Source organism: Myotis yumanensis, unplaced genomic scaffold, assembly GCF_028538775.1.
Source record: "Myotis yumanensis isolate MYYU_CA2020_CCGP unplaced genomic scaffold, mMyoYum1.0.hap1 SCAF_4, whole genome shotgun sequence".
NCBI classification, from domain to species: domain Eukaryota; kingdom Metazoa; phylum Chordata; class Mammalia; order Chiroptera; family Vespertilionidae; genus Myotis; species Myotis yumanensis.
In genome coordinates this window covers 16,508,202-16,518,768 of record NW_027223755.1, presented here as the reverse complement: position 1 = coordinate 16,518,768, position 10,567 = coordinate 16,508,202, and the positions used below count along the sequence as shown (strand labels likewise).

Genomic DNA, 10,567 nt, shown 5'->3' with positions numbered 1-10,567 from the left:
ATATCACGAGGCTAGAAGAGTTTCATTCTTGAAAGTAAAATTAAAAATAAACAGCGGGATAGTTTCTGAAACTGAACTATAGCTGTATTTTATTTGTAGGTCTGTTCAACAAATAGAAGTCATCATTCAGCTAGTTTGCTTTGGCCTCTGTGTCCCCCCACCCCACCCCACTCCACCCTCATTCCCCAACCAAATCAATGAATTTGTGAATACTGAGTTGGAATTCAGCCATGAATATCTGAAAATGCCATCTCACATTGCCTGAAACTACAAGGAGGAAATTTTTCAGACGATTGATGTTCCTCAGGGCAGCACGTTAAATTGATCCTTTGGCAAGAAATACCTCATGTAACTTAACACAGCAATTCCCATAAATACCAATGTGATTACCAACCAGAAGTAAGATTTACCTATGTCTCGAAATGAGACAAGTAGTTCTGTGTACATTTTTATGTTGTTATGTTTAATATGTGTGTGTCTTGGCTCAAACCAACCATGACATAAATTACACTAATGAAAGTGCTTTGTCAAGCATGCAATGTGCTTTGATGAAACACTCCCATTATAAGACTTTGTTCTGAGCACTTACCTTTCAAGTAAAATCACCCTCTAGACTAACATTTCTTCTTTTGCTTTTTCTTGACTAAGTGGAAATCTCTCTTCAACAGAAAGGTTTACAATATTCCCTTCCAGGACCTGAGTATATTTTAATGCTCTAAACTTGCAGAGCATTTTAAACTTTTGTTTTTATGTATTTTAAACTATTGTTTTCTTATTATGAACCTAAAATATGTGTAAACGTTTTCTCTCCCTGGAATGGCATTTCTTGCACATCTCTGTTCATTCATACATTCAGCTGTTCATTCATTCAATAAATATTTACTGAGTGCCTGCTTTGTGCCAGATTGAACTGGTTCTAGGCACTGGGTATCCACTAGTGACAAAAACAGACACCAGGTAATGGAAAAGGTCCCAGGTAATGATAAAAGAAAAATAAAAGAGAATTCAGTAAATGAGAGAGGCATTGGTAACAGTGCCAATTTAGAGAGAGTTATCAAGGCAGGCTTCTCTGGAGACACAACACTCAAACAGAGACCAGAATGAAGTAAGAAATGAGCCAAGCAGATGTCAGAGGGGGAAGGCTTGAGGCAAACAGAACATGTACAGCAAAGACCTTGACAAAAGCATGATGGGCATTTCTATAGGGTGTGTATGGTTTCCTCTTTACCTTTCAAGAATGCCTTCTTTTAAAAATATCTGAGTTATTGGTCAGGTGGAATTAATTGCTTCCTGATTTTGAATAGAATGCCTGTTCCATTGACCATTCATTTTGGTGAACGTGGCTGTTTTAGGATGTGAGAAACAGTTATTCCTGATTTGGAGAGAGCAGCGGTGGATGACAGCGTTGGCAAGGACTTGCCCTGGCAGAGCTGGTGAGTGAAGCAAAGAGATGGATAATTAATGGCTCTGTGACCATTGCATGAAGAGGTTTTTAAAAACGTTTCATATAAAATAATTTAAATAACACTTTCCCCCAATCATTGCCAGGCATGTGAAGATCTATCTATAAAAGGTTTCACTGTGTTTGGGGAAAGACAATCCTCTCTCCCTCACCCCAATAATAATTAATCTGGTTGTACATTTTACTCTATGGACTTGTGTAGGTGTTTGTGAACTAAACAGAAGGCAGTTTTCCTAACATGCTTTTATTTTTTAATATATATATTTTTTTGCTGCAAAAACTTTATTGTTTCCATTTGGTCCAATGCATGGGAGAGGGCTTCAAGGTGTTTAGAAGAATGGCTAGTGGTTTGGGGGAGAGGCTCAGGCAAAAGCCAGACACCAGGGGATGCAGAGGGGCCCCTCAAAGGCCTCTGGGCTCCAAAGGCTCCTGGCTGTGCTTGAGGGTGAGCCTTTAGAAGAGATCCTGCCCAGCCCAGCCTGGGGGCCGGCAGCCTGCAGTGGTGAGTCAGGTGTCGCCCATCTTCTTGATGAGTTTCACCTCCTCTACCCGGAAGTGGTTCTGCAGGAAGTCACAGAGACCAGGGTCTGTGGGGAGAACCAGGGCCTGCAGCTCCAAGAGAGCCTGGTTCAGGTTCCTCTCCAAGGCCAGGGCAGCTTCCCTGGTGTCCTGAGTTTGGCCCACTCATCCTGGGAAGGCTCCAGCACGTCCTGGAAGAGAATGCAGCCGCCGCACTGGTTTTGCATCTTTAAGAGATGCTCAGTGCCCTCAGCTTCATCTCTGCCAACTCGAGGAAGAGGTGGCCCACGCCCTCCATAACACATCGTCAGGTCGAAACAGAAGCCCAGAGAGAGGTAGGTGTTGGCGGCTGCAGATACAGGTTGGCCAGGTGGTTGATGGCAGCCTCCCTCCGTGGAATAATTCTGACGGATTTGGGAGCTCATGGTTATTTGGCAATAAGAAGTTAAGACAAAAAAAAAAAAAAAAAAAAGTCAGTGTTGGCTGGTCTCTCAGTCTGAGGATGGTGGAGGTGGTTCCGGACGTGGTAACTAGGAAAGATCTTAGAGGGTGGTCAGAGGCTGGGCCTGTTCCATCCAAACATTGTTGAAGCAAGAGACAGATCTGAGACCGCCAAGGGCACTGTGTCCATAGTGTGTTTTTCACAGTTAGAGGGCTTTTGGCTTCTCTAAACAGATATGCCATAGGGAAGAATACCTGATAGGTTCTCACTCATTTGTCATTCAATAACTACAAACTCTGCATCTCTCTAACATCCTACTTTTAAAATTCTCTCCCAGAATCAGTATCCTGATTCTGACAGTCCAACAACCCTGCTACCCCCAAGGGTCCTACCATCTGCTCACTGTCCCTTACTTCCCACATGTCCTCACTGTGCTCCTTAACTTCCAGGATCAATCATGACAATCATTTCCTTGCCTATATCTTCAACCCCTTTGTTCTTCTCTTGATTAGCACCCTTTCTTTGTCTCCAGGAACATAGCTGGAGAAAGACACACAGTGATGGGAATTGGTGTCACTCTCAAGTCACGTTTGATAACATCAAGTAGGCCCACATATGTGGCTTGACAATGATCTTGTTTCCCCAGATCACTCGCATCTCCTGCTCCCTAGGTGACAATTTCATCCATTCTCCTTCCTTCTCAGACCTCCACATCTCAGCCAATAAACGTCTTCCTATTTCACTGAAAAGACTGGAGGAAGGTTCAAGTTGCATGGCTGTGAAGCATGCCATCCATTCATTCATTTACTAACTTTGCACCTACTCTGTGCCAGGCACTGTTCCAGGCATTGGTAATCCAGGAATGAACAAAGCTGAGGAGGTTGGTTTTCCCAGCTGGCTCCCAATCTAGCAGAGGAAAGGAGAGCATGCATATCATTTAAAAAGTAAGCACATTTCAAAGTGAATTAATTGCAGATTGAGATAAGTCCTGTTAAGGCAATAACAAATAAAGGAGAAGTAAGCCAGGGGGCAGGAAACCATCTGGGCACCAGAGAAAACACAGGGACAGGGACAGAGCTCAGGTAGGACATGGCATCAGCGATAAATAGTCTGAGCATCACAACCCCAATCTCCATGAAGAGCCATGGAGTCATAGGGGGGATGGGCTAGCATTGTTATGTGAAGGTGGCCAGAACCTGGGAGCAGACTGAACTGAGGTGTGGCTGAGCAGGAACAACAGCTTTAGGAAGAGACAAAGGATGTGTAAGAAAGAGATGGTGTTATACAAATGAGCCAAAGGTGGCCTCTAGGAATGGACCCCTTAATTTGTTTCTTCACAGCAGGGTGAGACCTATTAGCTCAAAAGCCTGTCAGATCCAAGCTCAACTTTTTACACATGCAGTTGTTTTAAGCACAGCCCAAATAAGCAGTTTGTTTTTGTTTTGTTGTGCCACTTAGAGCTCACATCGTTTACACACCCTGTGAAACTGCCCCAACACCTGCTAGCCATAAAAGATAAACCCCAAGATTATAGAGACCCCAAATCACTGCTGCTGCCCTTGGAAGCCCCCTGACCCAGAGACCCAGCTGGCCTGCTGAGTAACATCACCTAAGTGGGAAGGCCCCTCTCTGATCTCCCTCTCCCCTGGGAGTTCCCTTGCCCTCCTCCTCTTCTGGGTGGTAGCCCCAGTGCTGTAGCCTCTGGACAGTCTCATGCAGTGAGGGGCTTTCTTGCATGTGAACTTGTCAAAGCATCACCCAAATACAGCTTGTGTGTGCTACTGCCACCTTGTGGTCACATCTTCGTCCTTGATCCCTCCTATTCTCTATGAATGAGAAAGCCAGTCCCAGCTTGTCTGGTCCAGGAGTGGGAGAGGGCATCTTTCACCTGGGGCCGACGGAGGGACCTTGAACCATAGAGATAAAGGAGTTGGTTCATACAAAACTGTATTTATTGGAAGGGCTGGAGAATCTCTCTTTCAAAAAATCATTTTCCACTTTTAATTTTTTGGAAAACCTTGCTAGTTATATAAAAATCTACAATCCAGGTATAGTTCAGAAGTGGGTCTTAAGTTTTCTGATGTCGTGGAATGAACCACTCCTATATCACTGAGTGCTGTAATTTTTGCCATAGGTGAAAAAGGTAGACAGCTTCCTTCCTGTCTCAATAAGTGGATGTGGAATGTGTGAACACAGCTGCATTAGACTTCATTTATTGTAAACTTTGGGCCATTGCATTTTGTAAGATATAATTATTTACACTTTTAATATGATGGGATAAGAATAGTTACCTCTGCTGGGAGCAGAGTCGGTTCAGCTGCTTGAAGTGGTTTTTGCGCACAGGTTTCTGAGTCAGTAAATTGTGATTCTTGGTGTCTTCCCATCTGTCTCTGCTATTTAGGGGGCAGCAGTTGGCCCTGTGACCTCCCTTCTCTCATGGATCTGAGAAGAGTTGTTGATTTTTTCAGTTTGTTCAGTTTTTTTACTTGTTGGGACAGAACAATGACTTCTAAGCTCCTTGCTGCATGAGAAACCTCCAAATTTATTTTTAGGTATTTTGGTAATTTTACTGGTATTTACTGGAATTTTAGGTATTTAGCTATTTCAATTTTACTGGTTTCCTCTGTAATATTCTTTATTCTGTGTTATAATGAAAACACACCCCCATTATTCAGAATTTATAGATTTCACAAAAATGCCAAAGGGCTCCATGGCACCAAAAATGTTTAACAACCCCTGATTTAAATGTGTAGGAAATGAAAAAGTATATGCTTTGTGCACAGAACTCGTCCTCCACCTGTGCTGAGGGCCAGCTCAGAGCTGCTGTGGCCTGACCTTGGCTCCTCTTGAATAATACTTGGACCATTAGTGAGCATGGGAAGGGAAATCAATGAAGGATCAAAATATGATAAAATCTGTTAAAGAAAATAATCGCCTATAGAGGCCTGATTTGTAAGCCATTCAAGAATGTTTTCCCAATGGAGAACAAAACACTGACTCTTCCTGTGTAAGCCACGGCGGTTGTAATGCAGATTCTCACTTGATACTGTCTCAGACCCAGTGCATTGTTTCAAGCAATTAAAAAATCTCATTGTCAGATAGGCTTTCAGTTATGTTTCTATCCAGTCTCTTTTGTAACAGCTATTCCCAGCTCAGGAGAAAGTGAGTATCATGCTGACTCCCATCTGGAGAGAGACACAAGAAGGAGAAACGCAGACAGGGCGTTCTCATGGTCTGGAAACCAGGTGTTCTCTCTGTGATGGACAATGCCTGCTGCTCTGCTGCTCGGTGGGTGAGCCTGGAGGCACACCCCAGGCCATTCCTCCACCCACACTGCTGGCAGAAGCCAGGATGACTATGCTCTCCAGAAAGGCCAGAACAAATTAAACGTCCAGCAGAGAAGGCTGTGGCCTGAGCCCATTTTTCCAAGTGAAAATTGAAGCTGTGCTTTTGGAGGATATGGCCACGGATCACTGAAAGGTTTTAGTTTAAAAGAAAAAAAGTAATAACAGGGCGCACTCCATTTCTTGCTTCAGCTGCCCTATTTCCAAAAAGTATAATACAAGACGACAATCTAAGGAAATGGCTTAGTTCTCACCCACCCCCAAGTACTAGTATATATGTTTCATCACTCTGAAGTTTGTGTCTTTTGTAAAAAAGAAGCCACTAAAAGATTCCATGATTTCTTTATTTAAGTTAATTTCTCATTAAAATAGTTGGGGGAAGAGTTTTTGAGGGTTTTTAAATGGACAGCTTAAATAATCTTCAATGATCTTTCAACTCTTCTTTCTCATTTACCAGAGGGGTTATTAATTTTGGATTTCATGGCAAACAGCCAAACATTTCCAAGTGCTTCTCAGATCTAGAAAATTCTCAATCCAGGATAAAAAGAATGCTCCACATATGAACCTGCATAAGCTAAAGAGAGAAGAGAAGAGCTGAGGAACTGACAATGCATGATTTTTAAAAATTGCCCTTAGGATTTAGTTTCAAGGTTCAGGTGTGTGGGTTAAGCAGCTTTCATTAAGAAGGAAAAGACCAAGCAATTGCTCTGAACAAAGAGTAATACTGGTTCATCTCCCTACTCCCCATCGCGAACATTGTGTGATTAATGAAGAGAAAATAGAAAGACATGGAGCTTCATGTGCTCATAAGCTTTGTTTTAATTTTCCCTGCACAGGGGTATTCTAGCCAGTGTTATCAGTTTGGGGAAAAAAAAACCATATAAAATTAGTTAAAATGAGTTATTTAGGGAGGACATTTATTAAAAAAACAAAATACAAACACTTGCCAACAACCCAAGGCACAATATAACTCATTGGTTAGCCAGGTGGATTAGGAGCTGATGCTGAAGGAAGTTCCAAAGATAAGTAAATCATCAAGATATGGCTACACACACACACACACACACACATACACATATCTGTATATAATTGTTAGTTAATGAAGTCTTTACTTAAATTTAAATTCCAAATTGATTATATACACTACATCTAAAGCAGTATCCTATATATTAAACTGATAAGAACAGATACTACACTTGATCTTAGCCAAAAGGCCGAGAAGCGATAAAGCAGTATCCTATATAATAAAAACCTAATACGCTAAGTGTCTGGTCGTCCGGCCATCCATTCAACCAATCAAATTGTAATATGCTAATGATATGCTAAGGCCGCTCAACCGCTCGCTATGATGTGCACTGACCACCAGGGGGCAGACACTTCGACTGGTAAGTTAGCTTGCTGCTGGGGTCTGGCCGATCGGAACTGAGCGAGATGGGCTGGACATGCTCTGGAGCCCTCCCGCCGTCCCTCCCTGACTGGCCAACCTCCTGCATCCCTCCCTGGCCCCGATTATGCACTGGTGTGGTCCCTCGGCCTCGTCTGCGCCCTCTCACAATCCGGGACCCCTCTGGGGATATTGGAGAGCCAGTTTTGGCCCCATTCTGCAGACCAGGCCAAGGGACCCCACTGGTGCATGAAATTGTGCACCAGGCCTCTAGTTCTTCTGTAATAAAAAAGTGTGTTGACTTTGTTAGAAAATTAGTCTAAATATCACAAATTCCATTTAAGCACCTAAGAGTATGCACTATCCAGAGACTGCAGTGGTTCTCAACCTTCTGGCCCTTTAAATACAGTACCTCATGTTGTGACCCTAACCATAAAATTATTTTCGTTGCTTCTTCATAACTGTAATTTTGCTACTGTTATGAATCGTAATGTAAATATCTGATATGCAGGATGGTCTTAGGCGACCCCTGTGAAAGGGTCATTCGACCGCCAAAGGGGCCGTGACCCACAGGTTGAGAACCGCTGCCAGAAAGGCATGGACTCATTACCATAAAATCACCCAAGAACCAGAGTAGCAAGGATTTGACTACTTCTGGCACATAAATAGGTCCAAATAGGGCATTCTAAATTTTAGAGCAGACAAAGTTACTTTTTACCATCAACAATGGCAGAGACAAAGTCCAGATAAAGACTCTAGAAGCATTTAATCTATACAGCAGGCTTTTGAAAGCACTAGGCGATACTACAGAGGATTGCAGGTCCCCTTGTCAGCACTGTTTTCTTTTTACACTCGTCCTCTATTTTCCATTCCCTTTTTAATGCTAATATTCCTTCTTACCTTATTTTCCTCCTTACCTTATTTTTAAATAATCTTTTTTATTGAAGCAAACATAAATTCAGAAAATGTATACATATATTAACATGTACCTCAATTAATTTTATACATAAAGTAAACACAACATGTAATCAAACCCATGCCAAAAAAAAGAGCATTACCAGCAGCAGCAAACCCTTTCATGCCCCCTCCCAGTCACTGCCTTGACTTCTAACAAAATATATTAGGAACGCCTCTTCCGCCCATCTTCTCCTCTCCGGCAATCACCACACTGCTGTTTGTGTTCACATGTTTTGGTTTTATATTCCACAAATGAGTGAAATCATGTAGTTCTTAGCTTTTTCTGACTGACTTATTTCACTCAAGGTCCATCCATGTTGTTGCAAATGGTGCTATTTCATCCTTTCTTATGGCTGAGTAGTATTCCATTGTGTATATGTACCACATCATCTGTATCCAGTCCTCTATCTCAGGACACTTTGGTTGTTTCTATGTCTTGGCCTCCGTGAAAAATGCTGCAATGAACATAAAGGTACATATAACTTTGAGAATACATTATTTTGAGGTTTTTGGGTATATACCCAGAAGAGGGATTACTGGGTCGTATGGTAGCTCTAATTTTTTATTTTATTTTTAATTAATTAATTATTTTTTTGTTTCAAGTATTACATATCTATTTCTAAATTTTTGAAGAATCGCCAGATTGCTTTTCATAGTGGTTGTACCAGTCTACATTCCCACCAGCAGTGAATAAGTGTTCTCTTTTTTCCACAACCTCTCCAACACTTGTTATTGCTTGTATTGTTGATAACGGCCACACTAACAGGTATAAGGTGGTATCTTGTTGTAGTTTTTATTTGCATTTCCCTAATTGCCAGTGAAGTTAAACATCTTTTCATATACTGTTGGCTGTTCATATGTCTTCCTGGGAGAGGTGTATTTTCAGATCCTCAGTCCACTTTTTGATTGGGTTGTTTGTTGGTTTGGTGTTGAGTTTTATGAGTTCTTTATATATTTTGGAAATTGCATCTTCGTTGGAGCTATTGTTTGCAAATATCATCTCCCATCTGGGTGGATGCCTCTTTGTTTTGTTGTCAGTTTCTTTTGCTGTGCAGAAGCTTTTTAGTTTGATATAGTCCCACTCATTTATTTTTTGCCTTTACTTTCCTTGCCTTTGGGGTCAAGTTCATAAAATGTTTTCTATAACTATAAGTTTGGTACCTCTGTTTTCTTTTATGTAAGTTATTGTTTCAGGTCTTATATTTAGGTCTTTGATCCATTTTGAATTAATTTTTGTACATGGGGACTTTATTCACAGTAAATGCTCAGATTTTTTAAAAAAATCCACAATGGAGAGTTGTTTTTTTCTTTGTTTGTTTGTTTTTGTTTTTAGAGAGAAAGTGTGTGTGTGTGAGAGAGAGAGAGAGAGGAGAGAGAGAGATCAATTGGTTGCCTCCCATACACACCCAACCAAGAATCAAACCCAAACCTTAATATGTGCTCTGACTGGGAATTGAACCCACAAGCTTTTGGTGTACAGGATGACACTCCAGCCTACTGAGCCACCCAGGCAGGGCAAATGCTTAATTTTTACTGAATAATTGCTAGCCACTCTAGTCCTTATGTTAACTAAGGGAAGAATACGCTCATGGGCAATTGTCAGGGACATTTTCTTGGCAGCAATTTAGAATAGAATGGACAGCCGGTTTGGCTTAGTGGATAGAGCGCTGGCCTATGACTAAAGGGTCTCAGGTTCAATTCTGGTCAAGGGCATGTACCTTGGTTGCAGGCTCCTCTCCGGCCCAGGCCCTGGTTGGGGAGGCAACCAATTGATGTTTCTCTTTATCTTTCCCTATCTCTTCCACTTTTCCTAAAAATCAAGGGAAAAATATCCTCAAGTGAGGATTAAAAAAAACAACAACAACAAACAAAAAAAAGAATAGAATAGACATTTTTCTGTTCATAGTCTTAGAGGGACTCAAAGAAATGGACTAGGAACATCATGACAATGTCCTTCAGTTCCATGGCTTTTGTATGTGACAAAAATAACAGGCAAATTATTATTTGGCTTACCCCATACCAAGCAACTCATTTGACTTTTTTAAAAAAAACACAGCATTGACTGAAGTACCCAATTGTTTTGTCTTTGTGTAGACAGAGCCTCGGATTCTATTGATGAAACCATATTTCATGCTCGTTCTCTGAAACAGCTGTAGTTCCCTGATTTGAAATAACTTAATGAGGTATTGATTTTGCGGCTCAGCGTGCTCTGAAACAACTACCAAATCATGGCAGGCAACATCGTTGGGAGAGGGCAGAAGGAAAGGGGCATTTCTAATGAATATGACAGATGAGTTTCTGTCAACAAGATGATTTGGATTGGATGCTTTAGAATTAGAGGAATGTATTATTTAATTGGAGATGAAAAATAGGAGTTCACTTTGAGCATTTGGAATTCGGAATTGAAACTGAAACACATGCAACTTTAGGAAACATAAAAGTTAAAAAAAAAAAAAAAA

At 41.4% G+C, this 10,567-nt stretch overlaps 1 pseudogene; it reads right to left on the bottom strand.

Annotated features, from left to right (window-relative positions):
* Positions 1-6,866: 6,866 nt before the first annotated feature.
* On the bottom strand, positions 6,867-6,993 carry LOC139009702 (U2 spliceosomal RNA; annotated as a pseudogene).
* Positions 6,994-10,567: the final 3,574 nt, after the last annotated feature.